The sequence below is a fragment of the Lipotes vexillifer genome, unplaced genomic scaffold, assembly GCF_000442215.2.
Source record: "Lipotes vexillifer unplaced genomic scaffold, Lipotes_vexillifer_v1.1 scaffold495, whole genome shotgun sequence".
Lineage (NCBI taxonomy): Eukaryota > Metazoa > Chordata > Mammalia > Artiodactyla > Lipotidae > Lipotes > Lipotes vexillifer.
The window spans coordinates 391,269-401,053 of NW_006770132.1; the positions used below are offsets into that span (position 1 = coordinate 391,269).

The 9,785-nt window shown below is 38.6% G+C and overlaps 1 protein-coding gene across 1 annotated transcript in view; it reads left to right on the forward strand.

Annotated features, from left to right (window-relative positions):
- The window catches only part of AGBL1 (AGBL carboxypeptidase 1), a 436,183-nt gene that overhangs the window by 354,461 nt on the left and 71,937 nt on the right, over positions 1-9,785 (forward strand). The gene's annotated exons all lie outside the window — the stretch shown is intronic.

Here is a 9,785-nt window from a genome sequence, read left to right on the forward strand (position 1 = left end):
TCTGGAGATCTACACAGCTAACCACCACCTTCAAGTCAGCACTCAGCTCTCATCTTCCCAAGGCTGCCTACCTTGACTGTCCTTACCCTCAGAGCTCCCAGTTCCATTTACCCAGTTTTCCTTTTTCTTTTTCCCGTATCACATATCACCTTCTAATATAAAATGTACTTACTTGTTATATTTACTCTTGATTGTCCGTACTCTGTTAATATTTAATCTTCTTAAGAGCAGAGATCTTTGTTTGCTTTGTTTACTAATATACTGCACACCAGAAAGAAGAAGCAGTATATCGTAGATATTTAATTAATTTATCTTGAATGAGTGATTTAGGCAGGTTGTTCCCGTTTTCCAAACCAAGGTGGATCTAGCTATCACATATCTAACCGTCTGCTGTCCATTCAATCAGTAATCCATCTATCATTTATCTATATCTATATCTACATCTATATCCATAGCTCTATCTACCATTTTTCTATCCATCTTTAAAAAATATTTACCTGTTTTGGACAGTGTTAGATACTATAGGAAAAAATAGATAAATATACACTGATGATGGGGCTTCCCTGGTGGCTCAGTGGTTAAGAATCTGCCTGGCAGTACAGGGGACACGGGTTTGAGCCCTGGTCAGGGAAGATCCCACATGCCACGAAACAACTAAGCCCATACACCACAACTACTGAGCCTGCGAGCTAGAGCCCATGAGCCACAACTACTGAGCCCACATGCCACAACTACTGAAGCCCACGCAACTAGAGCCCGTGCTCCGTAACAAGAGAAGCCCCCACTCGCCTCAACTAGAGAAAGCCCGCATGCAGCAACAAAGACCCAATGCAGCCAAAAAATAAATAAATAAAATAAATAAATAAATAAACACTGATGCACTGGAGCCACTCACATTAGCTTGCTAGAACTGATTGTTAAATATTCAGGAATTTTACAATCCGGTTGTTAAAACAGTGGTAGCTTGAAATTGGCCATGGTGAGAGCTTTTACATTATATAAATTGGAAAGTGCTACAAACCAGGGCTTTTCTCATCACCCCTCAGCCTCAGAGCCCATTTATCAGTGTCATTGGAAGTACAAGGCTAATTCTTTACCATCAAGCAGTTAAATTCCTAAGCATACAATTCTTAAATATAGTATGTAATAGAACATAACAGGATACTTAAAATTGACTCTTGCCATACTTGTGTTTTGTGGAAATAAATGAGAACAGAGACGCGATTTATTCAGAGCTTGCTATAGCAAAGGAATCAGGCACCATCACTTGTGTTTGGCTGAGACTCAGAGGCAATCAGGTAGTTGAAAAAGCTTTATAGTGAGAAAAGGGGAAAGCTTCAGGTTGGCGGTTGTTGGCTTGGGGAAAGTGGATAAATAGCAGAGGGGCACCTTATGTGATTGGTTTGGGAAGAATATTTGGCTTTCTCTAGTTTGTCCTGAATTGGATGAGAGAGGGGTGACATCTGGGGGAGCTGGTCATCATTGACCCAGTCCTGGCCATTCTGGCTGATTGCTGTAGAGGTCACAGTTGGGTATTCTAGGCTTCGTATGCGGATCAGAGTCCTATTGTCATATATGGTCTGGCCATTGTCTGTTTGTATATTCAGTCTCCCAAGCCTCCTGTTTTGGTCATTCTCTTGCTTGTGAGAGACTGACCAATTCAGAGAAGGCTCAAATTCCAGATCTTCATTTCTCAGTGATTGTCACCATTGTCAACTGTATTGTGAGATCTTCTTGACCTTGTTGTATCATGGTGGTTATCACTGGGTGAGAGAATATCTTTGCAGAAGCATTTAAACATCTGGACAGAATGCACCGGACCAATGTTATTACTACTGTGATAAAGACAACAATTACTGGTTCCTGTAATATGCTTCGGACTCAAGAACCCCAATTGCCAAGAGTACAAATCCCAGAGGTTATGGGGATCAACCTTGTAGATCTAAGTAGTCTTTTCCATAATGCAAGGTATAGCCTGTTCTACCTTGCCTGTTTGATGCAAGTACAGAAAAGTATTATTAGCAATGACACAGATGCCACCATGACAAGCCCACAAGACATGTAGAGCAAGGCGATTGTACATCACTGTTCATGTCAATGAGTGAGACTGATCTATATTTCACTTAAGGCAGAGTAGTATGCATAACGACTTCTGTCAGAGTCAGTGATAAGTTTTTTACTTCCACTGTTTGGAATACTGCTCTGACTGTTCTCATATACGATGAGTCAGTTTAAAACATGGCAGCATCTATTCTAAGGATATTATATTGAGATAACTTATTTAAACATGTTAATGTATTTAAATGTAAATTTCAACTTAGACTTTGTTGCTCTTTGGGCAGTAAAACTACGGGGTCCATTGTTGAAAGTCAATATAAGGATGAATTTGGTATTAATAAGAACTATGAAAGTGGAGCAGACTGTCTTGAGAATGTAGTGGACTTCTTGCTATTTAATGCTTTCAGGCAGTCGTTCTAGCTTTGAATGGGAGTTTGAAATAGATTAACTTTAATGTCTCTTTCAATGCTAAGAGTCTGTGACTCAGAATGATTCTTGAGAGATGCAGATTAATGACTAACTGCTATAAGAAAAAGAGAATGACTTATTTTAGGGTAATCACATAGAGGAAACAGAGATTGGTTTCACACTGAACTGAGTTTTGCTTAGTTTCTGAGTCAGAGTTACAAAGGGAAATTTACTAGCTTTATGTTGTTTCATGTGCCATACAGAGTATTCTATAGTCAGATGTTCTTCCCCTGATAATTTGGTGTATTTTCTCCTTAAAGACTATGTGGATCATGTAACTGAAGATGCTCCCATTTTTATTTTAGTGGCATGAAATCCAGGGGCAAGTTTTCAGTTAAACATTTTAACTGCCTACGTTCAGATTACCTCTATATTTATGGTTTTTCTTCCTGGTCTCAATCTCCTATTCTAAATGATACTGTGTTGGCTCTTTATTTTTATGTTTGGTATTTACATACATCATGCATTCTTCTAAGTACCTTAAATTCTTTGTGAAATGAGATGGAAAATGGATGAATGGATGGATAAGTGGATGTAAGGATAATGACTTGGCAAATCGTTGTTCTTTCTGGTAAGTTCCAGTAAGTAGTGATGTCGTCATGTTCCATAATGATGGAGTAAACTGTCAATCACTATCATTACCAGCAGTTTCCTCCGTTACCCAACATCCAAGTATCTTTTTCCCCCAATACATTCCCATTTTGATAACCACCAGCCCTAACCTAATACTCATTTGGAATAGTGCTGATATACAATGGGATCAAGTTGGCTAATAATAAATTGATTGATGATGTTTTAGGATTTATTTTGCATAGCATTATTAGGGTTCAGTACATGCTAGATATATATGAGAAGGTTTCTCATAAGTCCCATATTGAAAGTAAAACATAAAATAACAGCTGAGTTTTATATCAGCTATTTTTGGGTCCCCAAATGGTGGTACATTTGATCTGTCATCTTTGTTAGATTGAACTTTGAATTACTTCTATTGTACAGTAGTAAAAAGTGATTGCTTCTCTATAATGATTACTGATCTGAGCAGGTCTAGAATGCTGTATTCAGTTCTGGGCCACATCCTTGGGAAGGACACCAAAAACCTGAAATGGGTTCAGAGGAAGTTAACAAATTGATGAGGGGTTTTGGAAGCACCTCACGTGTCGCTGCTGGAACTGTGAATGCTTAACCTGGAAAAGTGATTACTCTAAATTCATATGGTTACTTCTTTCTGATATCAGACTTGAATTTGTCCACTGTTTAATAAACTTTGTACATAAATGGAAGTCTTCCAGAAATACAAATATACCTATGCATTATAGCATATGTTCATTGTACTACAGTGTACTTCATGAAGTACCCAAAAGATGCTAAAAGATCTTGCAAAAGGTCTGTATGATGTGGTTTTCCTCTTACTGCCATGTGGAAACCTATCTGTCAGGAGCCCTCTGTACACACCTCCTGGACCATGTTCTGGGGAAAGTCACCCACTCGCAGTACTGGAGAGGATTTCGTCTGTCACTCAGTCTGCTTTTTGTTTCTTGCCGAAGGCAGCTGAGACGGATAGATTGGGAGAGATGCCTGCAGCCTGGGAACTGGTTTCTAGGACAGGAAGCTGAATCCAGAAGATCCTTGGTAGAGTGCACTGCTTTTCCTACCCTTGCCTTTACCCCTAAAGTAACTCCTGAATCTACTTTTATCACTAAGCAGTATCATAATGAGCAAATGTAAGAGAGAGACAAATTGTTGGGCTGACTTGCTCTTTCAGTAGCATAGTCTCAAGGAATTTTATATCTTAGACATTCTGGACACTCCTGTAGTAGAGCAGGGCAGGCTGATGCTGATTTAATCAGGGTAGAAGAGGAAATCTCTAACCAGTATTCCCTGTAAGCTCTCCAGGGGTCCAGAGCCTGCTTGACTTTATTTAATTTTTGCAGACCTCCTTTATAGTGAAACTCTATTGGATGTTAAAATGTCCTAGGATTAGTGGTAACTGAAACCAATTTTTCCCATTTGCTTATTTGTGTTAAGCTTCAGACAGAACCCATGGAGCAAACAGCCTAGCAGGGAAGCCTGTTGTCAAAGGAGGTGGTGGGGATAATATGGGGACCAGGTCTGATCACTGACAGTCATTTGGTTAAAAGAGAGGTTGCATAGATTTGATTATTAATGAACAGATTCTTCTATAGACAGCCAGCTGAGGATTTGAGGGCTATCAAATCCTTAAGCCAGGTATTGTGAAAATAGTTGGATGACACATTATTTGATTTTGTTTTTAGTATATTTACCTTTCGAATTATGCATCACTTATGTCAATAATACAGTTAATTTGCATTTCTTGACATTTGCATTACTTGCATTAGAGTTGAGGGATTGAAAACCTGAAGTACATTGGACAAAAATTTTGCTGTGACGTTAAGCATCAATCATGCTTTTTAGTTGGGTGTAAGTGGGTTAAGTAATACAATGAGAGAATAAATGAATGAGCAAATACAGAATTTTTTTGAAAAAAAATATGATTAAGGTGCTTTCTGTCTCTGGAAAGACAGACAAATTTTTTGCCTGGCCAATTAGGAAGAAGTCATGAATGGTGTGCTGTGGGAACAAAAGGAAAGAAAGAGAGGCATTTTAACTGGTATTTTAAGCAGAATCATCAGTAATAACATATTCCACTTAATAACAGTTTTAATTTCCCAAAGCCCTCTACATTCACCATATCATTTTATTTTGAGGTAATTTAGGCAAATTATCATTATTATCCCATTCAATAGATAAAGAAATGGAGATAGGCAGGGTAAATAATGTGCTTAAAATAACACAGCTGGTTAATAAATGGATTGAAGCCAGGACCCAGGCCTCTTAGCTTAGCCACTTAACCCTTTCCACTTGATCACTTTACCTCTCAAAATTTACAAATGATCTCCATCCAATTTAAGCCTCCAGTGGCTAACTATACCTTGATTCTTTCCTTCCTTCTTTCCTCCCTCCCCTCCTTTATTCCTTCTTTCCTTCCTTCCTTCCTTCTTGTTTTCCCCTCTTCCCACTTCCTTCCCTCCCTTACTTGCTTTCTGTTTTTCTTCATTTGTAATACCATGGCATTAGTAGACATTAGCAGTCTCTTTGTTTAGGACCTATAAAACCTTTTCATCCCTCCTTTCTCATTCTGAATGGCAGTATGGCTACCTAGCACGGGCCTTAAGTTATTTACGTATATAAACACACACACATATACTTGGCTTTGAATACCAAACTCCTAAACCCACTTACTCATAGTAACCCTGAGCTTTACATTCTTAATTCTTCTCATGAGGCATGGTGGGAGTTGTTATAAAATAACTCCTTTATAGAATTATTCTGAGGATTAAGCTTGATCATCATGTGAAGCGCTTAGCTCAACTTCTGTTACGTTGTGAGATGTATGTACTCAATAAATGGTAGCTGTTGCTGTTGGGTTGTTTTGCTCACGAAGCAAAGTGAACTTGAAATTTTAAGAAAAGACAAAAAGCCATCCTCATTTCAAAGAATGGGGATGGAGTCACAGAATACACAGCACTGATTTGAGATCAAACCCACGTATTGTATCAGTTGGCCAAGGGCCTTTTCTGACCAAATCCCAGTCAATTTTCATATTTTCTTTGCATATGAAAGATATATAATGGGTTGAAAAAATGCACAGCCAGTGGGGAATGCATGAATGATGGAGTTAACAATATGTTTGTGGAGTCATAATCACAATTTACCAGAATGGGTAGCTGCTATATTATCAACAGGTGGGAAATTATTCAAAGATCAGGACTTGACCGGAGAAACGTCTTAGAATTTGCAAGTAAGAATGCAAGTCAAATGCATTAGTAGGAAAAAGAAACAAGGTCCTGAGGGGGAGAGAGACTTTAGTCATGGTTTGGTCTCTTGGAGTCAACATCAAAAGTGTTCCTTCTAAGAGGAATTCTAGGATCTGTGCTTCTCCAGCCATGGACCAGTGCAGGCCCTATTCACAGCAGTGACACGTCTTAAATCAGGCCTCTCACCCTGGCTGTTGACACATTGCTGGGTGTGGACCGGCCGAGTAATTGGATATGAAGCCCCATGCCAAATGGTTCCATTACAGTTCAGTAGAAAGCAATGACAGGGTGAATGCAGGAGAGGTCAACAGCCATTTCCTTCCAAACACAGGTTTCCTAAGTTACAGCATAAATCCTCCCCTCTGAAAGATCCAACATCTGATGTGCATTTTAACATCTCACTTCTATATGTTAATTATCTTACTCAGGAAATAGTTGGAAACTGACTTAGGCATAGGGATATAAAATCCATTTAAGATTTCTCCTAATGTTGTCATTTCCCCCAGCCTCCAGAATCTGGGCACTTGGCTAAGGGCTTAGTGTAATATTTCAGCGATGTGTGCTGCCTCTCTCTGTTAGCCACTGCCCCCCACCCCGCCCCCAGTTTCCCAACCATTTTGCTTCCAAGATGGGCATCCTGCCTAAGAATGGGATCAGGCTGGCACAGTACCTACCAGAGGAGGAATCGCTGCTTTCAGAGGGAAGCACTGAATCAAATCTCTCAGAAGGCGAGCCTGACCCCTTCCCTCTCTTCCCACCTCCTCCATCTGGAAGAGAAGAGACTTGGAAGTTGCCAAAGTTTAATTACTTCTACTGAAAGTGACAAAAAAGATGTGAAAGCTTATCCTTTAGTGGAAGTAACCCAGAGGGCCTACAGACATTTGCAGCAGTCTGCCATTTGTTTTTTGTCTTTTCTTCTTTAGCCCCCCCACCCCACCCCAGCCCAGGAGCAAATTTCCAGTTTTCCTTTCCAAGAAGAAAGAGGACAGATTGTCCCTTAGAGACTTCAAAGGGGTGTTTTGGATTCTGCCACCAGAGACAGAGCTGTTGAGACGTCCTCAAATACTTCTGCATTAAGATTCACACAACATGAAACTCAGGAGAGCATTTACTTACACCATTAGCTCATTGTGTCAACTATCCACCCAGGCAAATTGTATTAAAATGACATCCATCTCTAACTAACCTGTAGGGGGATATTAAAAGAGGTGATTTTGAATTTTTGTGTGGGAAGGGGGGCAACAAAAACTTAACACAGGAACAATTAGAAAATTGTAATATGAAAGTGTAAGCAATTAGATAACAATTAACATTCTCATTAAACACCAGTTATCAAGTGTTTACCATATGTCAAATCTATACACTTTCATGGGTATTATTATTTCTTACAACATCCCTGTGAAAAAAAGCTAATATTTTCACTTAATAGATTCAAAGAAAGCTAAATTGTCAGTGAAGATAAGGAATTTGGCCAGTCACCCAACTAATAAGGGGCAGGGCTGCAGTTTCAATTCGTATCTTCTGATCCCAAGACCAGGTGATTAGGCAAAGGCTGATCAAGCTTGCAGATTGCCTGCACTTGATTTATCTGCCTTTTCTCTCCCTGTGGCATATTTTCTGTACGTTTTACCTTTTAGCAATACTTGTACACTTGGATTGACATTTACCAACCCAAAGGCAAAATTTTCTCTGCTACTTGTGAGGAGGTTGAGGGGTAAGTGATCTGATCGTATCAAGGAATTAAAATTATGTAAAAATAATCAGTGAATCACGATTGTTATTTTCTAGCTTTTATATCAAGAAGTCGAAACTGGTGACATGCAGAGAATAAGTTTATTTCAAAGAACAAATTTGGAGATTGAAGATAGTAAACAACATTGCTTGAAAGAAATAAAGCTAATGCTCTTTCAGCTTTTAACAGTAAGTCTTTTCTTATGAAGGAAAGTCCTTTTCATTACAAATGGGACATTGTAATATTTCCATCTTGTTGGTGACCCTTTAAAGAGCCAGAGAAAATCTCACAGCTTTCTCTGTGTTTTCTGTGAAATCAGCATGATTTGCGTTTTGATTTCTTCTGTCTCTTATAAATCTTTTCCTTGTGGATTTATTGCACAAATCTGTGTAGCATCTAAAAATCATCTTTTAATACAAATGCAGGCACTAAGCACTAAATTCTGCATTTGGGGAAATTTGTATGGAAGATCATGGCGCAACTGGGGACTTTCTATTTCAACTCCTTTTTTCTTTTCAAATCTTTGATGTACCCGATCCCTTCCTAACATCACATGGAATATAGAAATTGCCCTTAGAAGGTAAGACATGGGTTTTGCTAGTCCAGTATTAGTCTCTAGTTGAAGCTCAGGTCTTAATTTTTCAACATGTGTCAGATAATTCATATTGTACTGAACTGGCCTCAGAAGTTACACGTATGATGGCTGGGATTGGGAAGACAACATGAATGGTAAGAATAAGAGAAAAGAAATCAACTGATAGCTTTATAGGGATTCCCTTGTAACTATATGTTTTTCTCTTGCTGCCTTTAGAATCTTCTCTTTATCTTTAAATTTTGCCATTTTAATTATAACATGTCGTGGGTTTGGACAAATGTATGCAACATTACAGTATCATACAGGATAATTTCATTGCCCTAAAAATCCTCTGTGCTCTATCTATTCATCTCTCCCTTGGCAACCACTGATCTTTTTACCGTTTCCATAGTTTTGCCTTTTTCAGAATGTTGTATAGTTGGAATCATACAGTATGTATTCTCTTCAGGGCAGCTTTTTTCACTTAGAAATATGCATTTAAGGTACCTCCCTCCATGTCTTTTCATGGCTTGATAGCCCATGTCTTTTTAGTGTTGAATAATATTCCATTGTCTGGATTTACCACAGTTTCTTATTCATTTACCTACTGAAGGATATCTTGATTGCTTCCAACTTTTGGCAATTGTGACTATAGCTGCTATAAACATCCATGTTCAGGTTCCTGTGTGGATAAATTATTCAACTCCTTTGGGTAAATACCAAGAGCATGACTGCTGGATAGTATGGTAAGGCTATGTTTAGTTTTGTAAGGATTCGTCAAACTGTCTTCCAAAGTGGCTGTACCAATTTGCATTCCCACCAGCAATGAACGAGAGTTCATGTTGCTCCACATCCTTGTCAGCATTTAGTGTTGTCAGTGCTTTGAATTTTGGCCATTTTTGTACGTGAGGAGTAGTATCTCATTGTTTTAATTGTAATTCCCTAAGGACATAGGATATGGAGCATCTTTTCATATGCTTATTTGCCATCTGTATATCTTCTTTGGTGAGGTGTCTGTTTAAATTTTTGCCCCCACCCCCTTTTTTAAATTGGGCTGTTTTCTTATTGATGAGTTTTAAGATGTGCTTTGCTTTTTTTTTTTTTTTTTTTTTTTTTT